The 12,401-nt window shown below is 34.1% G+C and overlaps 1 protein-coding gene across 3 annotated transcripts in view; it reads left to right on the top strand.

Annotated features, from left to right (window-relative positions):
- The window catches only part of ZC3H12C (zinc finger CCCH-type containing 12C), a 64,707-nt gene that overhangs the window by 17,787 nt on the left and 34,519 nt on the right, over positions 1–12,401 (top strand). The gene's annotated exons all lie outside the window — the stretch shown is intronic.

Below are 12,401 nucleotides of genomic sequence, written 5' to 3'. Positions count from 1 at the left end.
ACCTTAGCTAGAAGGTGCACCATGGGCAACTCCCATTTTTGCCTCTGCACAGACACATATCTATGGAATGACTCTAAAGAACTGCAAGTATTTATTTGGGGGTTGCAAATAAATTTTACCAAGTCGGCAAATTTGCAAATACATAATCTGCGAAAGAGAACCAACTGTACATTATTCTTTCCATAAATATTAATTGTGTTTCTACTATGTGTCATGCTACCAGAATTAATCAAATACCAGGAGTGCCAAAAAAATGCATACATGTGACTTTCATTCGTCTTTTGTTATCTGTATATATTGAGTATTACAATTTTAATACAGGTTTTTCCTTTCTTAATATGTGTATACATTTTTTTGGCACCCTCTGTATTTATCAAGTTCTAACCTGTTTATCATGTCAGGCCCCTTGCAAAACTAAAATAATCCAAAAATATAGTTTAACAATGTTTCACGGAAGTTTTCATATAAAGTTGGTTTTTTGGCTAAATCTTTAATAGTGGGTAGGGTTTTAACATGTGAAGCTTTGGAGAAAGGTATTTTAGAAGAAAGAACTGTTAAAAATCAGTCTTCTTAAAGTTGGCTACACATTAGAATCACCTGGCGAATGGCCAGGCATCAACCAGACCGAAACAATAAACATCTCTAGGGATGGGATGTTGGCATCTGTATACCGTGTTTTAAATCTCCCCAGGCAATTCCAATGTGTTACCAAATTGAGAGAACCACTGCTTTAAAACTTCCATTTGGCTGGAGCGTAGATTATAGGAAGGGAACTAAAGAATAAATCTGGAAAAGGGATTTTGGCTCAGATATTGAAATGCTATCATTTATTTAGCACATTTATTAAGCACCTGTTGTGTGCCATTCACTCTGCTAGGTGCTGGAGATATATCAGAAAACACAAGCATCCCAGCCCTGTTAGAGTGTACAATCAAATTACATTGGCAGCTGTTTAGGATGATTCATATTCTAGATTTAACTAATTATAGTATATGATGGTTTGTATTTAGAAGGAATCTTGTCCTAACTGCTCAGAACTCTAAATTTGTTGTCTAAATTATTACCTCACCCTCTGGTATGAATAGAACTCTATAAAGAAAAATTTTGTTATAAACTTTTGTACTAATTTCACTGAGCATACTTTCTAACAAAACCATTCATTTTGTTTGCCTCTCAGTGTTTTTCAGTTTCTTGCGCATCAGGACAATTGTCTAAAATCAGTAGTGTGCAGTAATTTAAAATCAGTAGTATGAGTGTCGTTGGAAATATTAACTCAATCATTTCGTTTTTCCATCTTTTAAGAATTGGAATGTAAGGAACTATTTTCTATCTAATTATTAATAAGAATTTTGATCAAACATGATAGAGAACTTTTATTAGGTCATAGTTGGTTTGCAGTTGTATTTGCAGTGTGCCATGTTTTATTTTTTCCTAATTTCCTTTACATTTAATGTACTACTATTACACTGTCTTCTAGACCACTAGTAAGAACAGACAGATCTAATGATAGAGCCCTGTTTTAATTCTATCTGATACAATTATTCTTTAGTCTAAGCCTGTCACTTTCACTTTTTAACAATGCTTTTGGTCAAGCAGTTTTTGAATTAGTTTGCTAAGTAGAATTATTTAACACCTAAAAAGCAAGACACACCAATTTTCAGCTGGTATGTGCAGCCTGAAGAATCTATGATGTGCAGAAATGAGCTCCTACTAGTGAGGAATGTCACAGAGTGGGAGAGGAAGTGCTGTGACATCAGGAGAGAGGAGTTCAATTCTGACTAGGCTTTGATAATGATGTTGTAAATATTATCGTTATTACATGGGATCAAGTGTCGTGTAACTACCATCCAGTTGTCTTATAATTCTGAGAGTGTCTTGTATATACAGAGGTTGCCAAAAAAATGTATACGCATTTTAAGAAAGGAAAAAACTATTAAAATTGTAATACTCGATATATACTGATAACAAAAAATGAATGCAAGTCATGTGTATACATTTTTTTTGACATCCCCGGTATTTTACAAAAAATTACACATTTTTGGTCAGGTTTTCCTCATAGTTTCAATTATACTTAATATAACTGTTTTGTTAACATGAATGATATGTGCTTCCTACTTCTTTGAAAATCATCATGTCCTTTTTTTCCATGTGAATTTCCTTTCCGATACTTACATTAGTTGCTTTAATAACCTATTTCATCAGCATTTTGGATGTCATTGTATCCCCTGATCGTTTCTAAAATTCCTTGTTCCTTGAGTATTTGCAAGTTTTATAGGAATTTAAGATCATCTTTTTAAACATTTGCTTGTTTAATGAGTTATTTAAAATACTAAATGGGAAATAATCACTGGTAAATATTTGAAGTCTAAGTATGTGGGTTATATTGTCACTTAAAATGACTGTAGAAAAATTTTTATTTTTACACTTTGGAAAAGAAATACTGTTTTTGTGGATTTATTTAGTATTTGTCTCTGAACCCTAAAGAAGATTGAAGATTGTCTGCTCTTAGTGATATTGCACTGAAAGACTTTCGTAAACTCTTAAGAATTTTCACTTTGAGCATTATCTTTCTTTGTTACAGAATTTTTTCTTTCTCTTTTTGTTAAACTTAATCTCTTCATATGTATTTTAAAAGTAGATTGATGAGAGTTAATGTAAGTCTTTATATCACCTTTTTTCCTTAATAGTTCTTTATAACAAAACTTTTTTTATTACTGAATATTGTTTGAGGGAGTCTTTTTCCTGCCTTAGTTCTGAACCAATTGAGAAACAGACAAAGGAACCAGGCAGATGGACATCAAAAGAGCAGCTTTTTTTTTTTTTTTTTGATAGCACTATTGCAGAACATGACTTAAGATCACAGCATAAAGGGCTTAGTAACATTGAACCCCCAAATTAGAAAAATTTAACTACCCAATCTTGGGCAGTGCTGGAGAGCAAAGCAATCATGTACTCTAGGCAGCTGAGCAGATCTTGAGGCGAAATGAGCAAGGAAGGGCTGGGCTTTGCTTACTCAGTTCCTCTTCCCAGACTTCCCGTGGAGTAAGTCATCCTCAGGTGGGGAGACAAGCTGGAGTGTAACTCCAACAGATGCTTCTCTAGGTAGGAAGTTGAAGCCAGAGAAGGCGACTGCGGAAAAGACCTCTCGTCACTGAGAAGTTTGAGCTCCTTCAATCCCACAGCTGCCTGGAAGGTGAAAGCAGCCCCAATGGCAGAACCAGGGCTACAAAAATACGCTATGGCAAATAGCTGAGGGCTCTTTGATAAGCTCATCTTGTCACAACAGGCAAGTAAAAACGGGCAGGGGAGGGTTCTGTTTTTTTCATATGAGTGCCCTCATTCATATTTGGAGGAGGCTGTTTTTTTACCAGTCATGTTTTTCACTCAAATGTCTTCTAGATATCAGCACACTGATATGTGCCGTATAGGTTTTTTCTATGGATTATGGAAGATTAAATGACTCTGCCCTCAATAAGCTTACAGCCTGGTTCATAAATAAGTGCTATATTGTATAGTGCAGATTATTCATGTTAATAGACATTCAAAAGAGTATGAAGAAAAACTGGACTAATCCAAGAAGCTTTATGGGGAAAATAAACTTTGAGCTGGGCTTAGGACAGCCAGTGTGACCTGGGTGGGTAAGGCAGTGTAAGAGGACACTTAAAGTGACTTCACTGGTGTTATTCCTTCACCTTAAGTGAAGTGGGAAATAAGATTACAGGGCCAGGAGGGGCCCACGTTGTAGCAAGAGCCTTGAAAACAAAGCAGAGAACCTGAGACTTGTGATTTGCTGCTGAGACGTGTTTTGAAGCATAAGAGTGGTGTCAGTGAAAATTTCTTTGGCAGGGATGTACTTAGAGGGTATTCAAGGAAGGAGATAACTTAAGGAACAAAAGTAATCTAAGCCCAAGGAATATATTTCATTTCAAATATATTAAAGTTATCATGGCCCATCTGACTTCCTAATATAATAACCCAGAGTTTAGAGTTTGTGCCTGATTAATTTTGCCCCGTTCTCTTACACCATGCATCTAAATTAGGTTTTTTGGTTGGTTTGTTAGACCTTTTTTTAACTCACAAAAATAGTAAGAGTTTTTGGTTAAAAGTTTATCTTTTTAACTTTTGGGTAACAGTTGGTAAAATCTGGTCTTCTATGGTGTTTTCGTTAAGGTTGAAAGATTATATATTAAAGGGCAATAAACTTCATATTAGGAGAAAGGTACCAGGAATTCAGTCTGGATCACCACTGACATAGAGAATTGATTCCAAACACCATCATCAAAGCCCACGTGTTTCACGTTCAATCTCAGCAAACATGCAAGGTCCTGTCAGATAGCTGAAGTTTCAAATGTTAGACACATCCTTGGCATCGACAGGTTTTAGTATACCCCTAAAACTACACTGTCTTGTTTTCTTCTGTCATAGCTGTACAGCCATTGATTGCAGTGGCCCAAGCAGAGCCAGTGCAGCTGTTTGTATTGGCGCTGCCTTTGGAAGTGGACTAGGGCCTTGTGACTGAGAAAGCCAGACTAGGGCATCTTTTCACCTACAGATGTTTTAATGTGCTTAACATTATCCAATACTGGCAGCCCAGATAGTCTAAATACCACAGCAGGATCTGATTAGTTTTTTCAGATCTCCGCCTTTATTTGCTGTTTGCAAAAAAACTTAATCCAGTGCTAGAGATTAGGCTTCCTGCTGAGCTCTTGGGTAGTTTTCTTTCATTCTTTGTGTTCACAGTGGCAGGAATTAGGGAGAAGATTCCTCCTTCTGAATTAAAGCTATAAAGTAGTAACTATAGTAGCAAGGGATAAAGAAGCAAGAAGCCAAAGGAAAGGAGAAGGCAGTCTATTCATACTAAAGAGTTTCCTTTTTATGTAGAAAAGAAAAAGGTTTTAATATGAATTCATAAATATTGACCATAAATATTGACCTCTGTACTCAGTGCATAGCTTCAGTTTTATTGGATTTTAGTTGCAACTACTTTGTATGAACATACATTTTTTTATTTTTATCTTATTTAATCAAACTGTTTTACCAGAAATACATTTACTAAACCATACGAGAAAAAATATAGACAAATGGTGAGCTACAATACCATACTTTATATTTTAATTTTTTTCTGGAAACAATCATTTTTAGGCTTTTAGTAGGCATAAAGAATGTTTTCAGAGAGATAACTGAAAAATTTTAACCATATAGAGTATATCCTCTCCTTGTTTTAGAAATAGAGAACTCATTTACATCTGAGTGGGGCCAGTAAGGACAAGACCTAGAGTCCCAGCCAATATGATGTTTCCCCCAGGTATTCACGAATGATCTTAACTGGGAGTAGCCTCTATTTGTGTGTGAAGAGATTTTGATAGTTTGGGGTGCTCAAACCAAATTTTATATCTTTAGAGTTCGTGATTATATAATGGAAAAGTCTAGTTTCTGCAAATCAGCTTGTATTTTAAGAGCAGCGTTTTGCCTTGACTCTTAGTTTACACTGGAATAAAAAACGGATGCTTGTGCGTGTGTGAGTGTGTGTGTGTTTTCTACATCAGATAAGTAGTAGGACAGCCTAGATTTCCTTTTTCTTTAGTAGGGAAATATGCTCACAACATCTGATGATGTTTAAATTTTAATTGAATTTTTTTCTTAATCAGAGGCTGCGCAAGATATAAATTATGCGAAAGCAAGTAGTCCATAGCATTATAAATACTGCATCTGGAACTCTGAAATAAATCAGGACTAACAAGCTTCCTCACTGAGAGGGTTGATTTTTGTATACTTTATATCCTTGAAAAAAATCACAATATTTCTTCTTTATAAAGTTAACTATTTCCTGAACTGGAATTTAAGCATTGCATCCTACAAATTTTATGAAGTACAAATACTTTTAACAGGTATAATAAAGATTTTGCTTTTATTGAATTACATGATTAATTTTACACTGCTATTTGACATACATAAGATGGGCTATTCTGGTGAATTTAGGTTGAAGTTAGTTTTGTCTAAAATGTACAATTTAGATGAGACATTTGGCACAAAGTTGGAGCAAACTTGTTTTACTTTACTATACTATACTTATAGTGAACTTTTTAAATCAGTTCTGTTTGTAAAGTCCTAAACGTTTTTCTTCTGCAATCTTATATCCATGCAACAAATTAACCAATAGTGACAAATATTTTAGATTTCTGGGTATTTCCAGGGAACTAGTTTTACTATAACCTTCTGTCTCATTTCACCAGTAACTCATTTATTGAAGAAAAGGGATTGCTGCATTCGTTAATTGCTACTTTGACACACTTCATTTTCTTTATTTCTCAGAAACAGTAGGCTAATAATAGACTAGAATATATCCTAAACTTTTTTAGGGAACTTGCAACTTTTACTACTTTAAAATGTAATTGGTTTTTTTGTGTTGTGCATTGAAAACAAGGAGGAAAAGCTGAAGTCTGCCCAAGCCAGGTGCGTCTTGTTGGCGGCCTGCTTCCTAATGACTGCTCTCAAAGAGCAGCTGCCTACTAGTCAGCTTTGTATGGCCTATTGTTGCCGCACACCCCTCGTTAATACACATGCTGCCCGGGGCAGACCCCAAGAATGACATCAACTTGCTTATCTTAAAAACCTGGACGCAGGGTGCTGAGGTTGGCTTGCATCTGCCTGGCCAACTAATTGTGAGCTTTCTTGCCTACGATTGGCTGCTCCACTCCGTAATAGGTTAAGCAAAGACATTGCCGGTCCATCTGTTCAACCATTCATTGTTCTTCTTGCCTGCCTGGAAGTCTGCAGCTAAAATTGTGTTAAGGAGTTACTGCTGAAGCTGCTACAGAAACCAGTGTCTTTGTATTTTCCTGCTAACGTGAGTATCTGTGCTACTTAATGCCTTGGAAGTTAAACTTTCCTAAATATTCAGAGTATTAATTTGGACTCTCTCTATATATAAAGCACAGAATGCACCTCAAATGAAATCCTACAAATTATTACATGGTGCCAAAATACCAGAAAATTAAATTATTTCTCTAAAATATGTCTGTGAAACAGATTTTTTATGTTTTTATATTCTGGAGTTTTATAATTACAGCTTCATGAGCATTTGCAAGTGTTGGGCATAGCATATAATCATTTGGTAGTTAAAGATAAATTATAACCTGTTGTGGTATTTTGATAAACAATGAATTTAGATTTCATCCTGTCACATTCTTGTTTCTTAAGCTGTCACTGTCAGACCTAGGTGCTGTAAAATGATAGTAAGGTTTGATAGGTTTTTTTCATTGTCTTAAAAACCTAGCTTGGGGAGATGGATTGATACAGTAGATGTTTCAAACAGCTTGTTTTAAATATGATGACTAAGCATTCAGTTGCTTTGGCAGTAGTTTCAGTATTCACATATGGTTGCTAATTTCTTCTCTCTCATCTTTTTTTTCCCCTTGCACTAGTGTCACATTAGGTTGAATGTGTCATTTCAAGAACTGTTGCTTTCTGGAGTTCTGTAATGGGGAAGGGAGGAGGAGACAAAGACTTTCATCTATCAGTTGGGAGGGAAAGAAAGAGCATAAAGGGTTAAAGAGAGGTTTTCATTTCTACCACATGCCCTATTGTGTGAACATATGCATAAGTCTATTGAAAGTTTTCAGAAGATGGGCAGGCCACCAGTTGCTGGTCTCCTGCAGTTCCAGTAGACATCTGTTGCCCTGGAGCATTAACCAATCTGTTCAAAGGGACATCTCCCTTTGTTAGCTAGAGGGATGCAGACAACAGCACTCACTGAAATACAATGGTAATTAAATACACAGAGACTACAGCAGTAGGTATTTATTACATATTCATTATTTTATTTTCACTGTTCTCATAGTATTACCATTTGGATGACAACCAGAACCCACTTTATGGCATTGTAACTTTACAGACAAATAAATTGATTTAACAAGTTTATGGTCTGATATTCCTGATTAATATGAGGCCCTTTACACTACAAAAAATATTTTTACTAAATTTGGGAAGGATTATCCGAGTCATCTAATGAGAACTTCTAGAAAATCTCACTCAATAGGGAATTTGTATATGCAACAAATTTCTAGTAAATAGCCATTACATCATTAACCTGCTAATGTAAAGTTTCTTTTTGGCAATTAAAACAATTAGTTACTCTTCTTCATCATCTAAAAAATAAGCATGAAAATTCAGTTTTTAAATAAATAGTATTACTTGATTTTTAACTTATTTAGGCCTTTAGCAGGAAAAATTGTTTTACTTTCTAATACAATATCTAGAGAGAATCTGTAGCTTTATAAGTGTAGAAATCTGTTTTCATACCATTATATTTTTGCTCAGTATCTTTTGTGTTCATGAATATAGTATATAAAGACCAGTTATAATGGATTCCTGATAAAGCTTAAAAATTAAGCCACATTTCTTGGAGTTTTTTGATAACTATCAGAGTATAAACTCTGACTTACTTTCTGTGTGAAATTTTGTCTATGCTGCTGCTTCCGGAAATGAGGAAAATTATCCTTATTTGTTAATAGTTGATTAATTTATGATGATTTATATACATTTGCTTTTGAGTACATGCAAAACTTAAAAGTCTAATAAATGGTTTAGAAATTAAGGCGAAAATATTTTCTACCTGATAATGTAATAATAAATTTTGTGATGTCATTAAGAGTGTTTACTGTCTTCTTTTTTCAAAATTATATTGATCATTTTTAAGGCATTGAACAAAAGATCATATACCATTCTTTGTCCTAAGATTTCTTATAGTTCCTTATAAATTTTATATATTACATTAACAAATACTGCAGCATATGAAAACATTTTTATCAGTTTTTAAATCATTTAGGTTTTTATTGAGTGATTTCAAGATTTGACAATTTCTTTTTTTTTAACTTTTATTTATTTTAAGTGTGTTTTTGCAGGACCCATCAGCTCCAAGTCAAGTAGTTGTTTCAATCTAGCTGTGGAGGGCGCAGCTCACAGTGGCGCATGTGGGGATCGAACCGGCAACCGTGTTGTTGAGAGCATCACGCTCTAACCAACTGACCTAATCGGCTGCCCCAAATTCTTTTTTTATTTTTTTTAAGTGCCATATTAAGTTAGGGCAATCATTTACTACCATGTTTCCCCAAAAATAAGACCTAGCCAGACAATCAGCTCTAATGCGTCTTTTGGAGCAAAAATTAATATAATACATGGTCTAATATTATGTTATATAAGACCCGGTCTTATTATTGTAGTAAAATAAGACTGGGTCTAGTATTAATTTTTACTCCAAAAGATGCATTAGAGCTGATTGTCCGGCTAGGTCTTATTTTCGGGGAAACACGGTAATTACAAATGGATAACGAAGCATTTTAGGGATTAAAGTTTTAAAAAAAACAAATCTTTATCATTTGGGTCAATACAAATCAGGTTATCTCAATTTTGTATTATGTAGTGGAGAAAATATATGCCTGGTAATTTCATTTCCCTTGTTTGTACTATTTCAGTTAGTCTGTTGATTTATAGGAACTAAAATTATTTAACTGCTTATTTAGTACACGATGACATTGAATGACTTTCTCTGAGGTAACCAATGAAATCTGGAAAATTAAGAGAGGCCTGTCAGTTGAAAAAAGTTAAACCAGAATCTTTTAAAAGAAAATTTATTTTGCAACAAAATTAGATGTTAATATTTTAAAAAGTAGATTAGATCAAGCTTACATTTATCTTCAGAATTAAAAATCATCTTAGACCAATTATTCCAAACTTCTTATTTAAATAGTATATATGAATTATCACATACCACAAATTAAAGGTTTGTAGTCACTGAATACATTTGTGTACAAATGAGTTTTACCTGGTTTAATCCCATAAAAAGCAAACAACTGATAATCCCATTTTTTCTCTATATTGTATCATTATAGCCATATAATAAATTATATCAGAGTCACATAGTGTTATCAACACTTTTTTTATATTAGACTGAAGGTGATAAAAAAAGATTTAAATACATCTTTAGGGTTGATAATTTTCAGTTTAAAAACGTTACAGTATCTAGTTTTCTTTCTTTGAAAAACGTGAAAATTAAGAATAATTTCCTTATGCTTTAAACATAACATTTCATTCTAATTTTCCCCACTGGCTGTATTTTTCATACAGTTTTCATCTTGTTTGAAACAGTCCAAAAGAAAAAACAGTGCAGCTCAATATTAAAATATTCCCTAGTTCAATTCATGGATTTGGTCAGTGAATTATTATCTTGAAGAATTATCTCACAACAGCACTTATGCAAAACCCAAACTTTTCAGGAGAGATCAAAAATGTTGCCCATTAAATACACTTCCTGCAGTCAGAGCAGATTGTGGGGTTTATAGAACAATGATGTTGGAGCTTCCAGATTGGTTTGGCAGCTGCATTGTTCTCGGAGGGTAAACCAGAGGCACTTAAGTCCCAGTCTCTTTTATAGGCTTTTGTTCATACCAAATTATTCTTTCACTGTGCTAGCCTTCATGATGGCATGTTAAAAGAGTGCAGCTTAGCAACCATCTTCTGGTTGCCAGGCAGCCCAGCTTCCAATAGGTTTTCCTTGTTTAAGATACTTTTGGTGGGAGCTGTAGGAAGGCCACAGTGCAGGTTTTTCTTTTAACTGTATCCCTTTATTCAGATGCTGTTGTGATTTGTTACTTGCATTATGGTGTCAGTATATTACAGTAGTTAATAAATCACTGAATATAAAGATTTGCTTTTAAAATCCCTTCCTTTAATGCTAAATAATTGGGCTCATGCATATCCATATTAATAGAAAAAAATTGAAATGGATACAGCTTCATAGTGGGGCAGATGTATATACAGCCCTCTGAAGGAATATTTCTTTTTATCAGTTGTGCAGTCAGGAGCCAGGAGAGTTTGATGTGTGTGTGTGTTTTTTAAAAACTAATGAATGTTACATTAGTAGAACAGTGCAATTTAAGTTATCTGTCTTCTCAAGGAATAAAACCTAAAGAAACTGCTGGAAAAGTGTGTAGGAGTTCTACACTGAAGGAATTTTAAGTGTATTGTATCAAGCTAAAGATGTCCATGTTCTCTTCTCTAGTATTTACCATAATTAATATAATTTATTTCATTATGCAAAAATACTTCACTCTAATAAGTTCACCAAGTATGCATTCAAATGTGCAACTTAGCATTTTCTTGTAACAGTTACATAATAGCTCCTTTCTAGTGTAAATAAGATGTTGAAGAGCTTTAGAATGAAATGTTTTTCCAATTTTGGGGGGTTATTTAAATAGGTGTTTTATGACAGTCTCAAATTCACCTACCACTGGCTTACTAATGTTATCCATGGATAGAACACTGGAATTACCTTAAGTAAACTACTGATGTGGATATAGTCCTTACAGTGAAGGACAAGAGAAAATAATTTTATTTGGCTAACCTAGTGTTCCTAGTGGAGAGATAACAATTATTCCCAATAGACTTTAAGGAAAATAGTAAAACAGTGAAAGCATTTTTAATAGTAAAAGCATTCCTTAGGGGGAAAGTAGGAGAAAAGATGACTTTTTAACCAAATGCATGTAATGGTTAATTATCTGATATAATATAGAAATATTTTCTGCCATAAAATTCAAGAAATTAAGATAACACTTATTCAGTGTATCTAATTATTTGCTGCTAATTTTATGTGAAGTATTTCATTTCTCTGCTTTCTATAAATGTGCATAAAAGAACTTTTCCCAACCCCTTGGAATGACAGACTGCAGTGTCCCTGGCACTTAATAAGGATGGCATGACTTTAAAGATTGTATTCTGTTACCGTGTTCAGTATTCACAAAATAAAGATTATTAGGGCAAAACTATTCATTTCTTAAGTAGAGTATAAGTCACTTTGTAATTATTTAATTCCTTGTTGGCTATTAGTTGAATACGTGCTCTTTCAACTCAGTACCAAATTTATTTTTGATATGTCTTTCGACTGTTGTTAAGCTTGATCCATATCAATGATATTATTACAATTATAGGAAGTTAATGTTTTCCTTTCCACATGGCTTTCTCTTTAAAATAATTTTTACAGTTTTTGTATGAATTCTTTTAGAGAAAATGTACATAACCTGTCATAGCGTATCTAAAGCACGCGTTTTAATAATACTCTATGTGTCACTCCAGGAACATAGGCCTTTCTATCAGCAGGAAAATCTCTTCCATCAAGACTGAGAAGCAGTGACATAGTGGGAAGAGTATGGTAATAGGGTCAGACATAACCGGGTAAAAAGTCCACTTCCACTACCTACTTACTTTGTTGCCCTGGAGGGATTGCATAGCCTTCCTAACTACTAACTTCATCTGAAAAAAAGGCATGATACTACCTTGCAAGGGTGCTGAGGGATGAGGATGTAGTCAAACACAAAGTAGCTCTTCATTGGTTTGGTAATTCTTTT

The sequence above is a fragment of the Rhinolophus sinicus genome, chromosome 14 (assembly GCF_057876585.1).
Source record: "Rhinolophus sinicus isolate RSI-liver-muscle chromosome 14, RSI-T2T, whole genome shotgun sequence".
In the NCBI taxonomy this organism is placed as follows: domain Eukaryota; kingdom Metazoa; phylum Chordata; class Mammalia; order Chiroptera; family Rhinolophidae; genus Rhinolophus; species Rhinolophus sinicus.
Note: the sequence above shows the minus strand (reverse complement) of the source record. Positions and strands in the feature narration are given on the sequence as shown.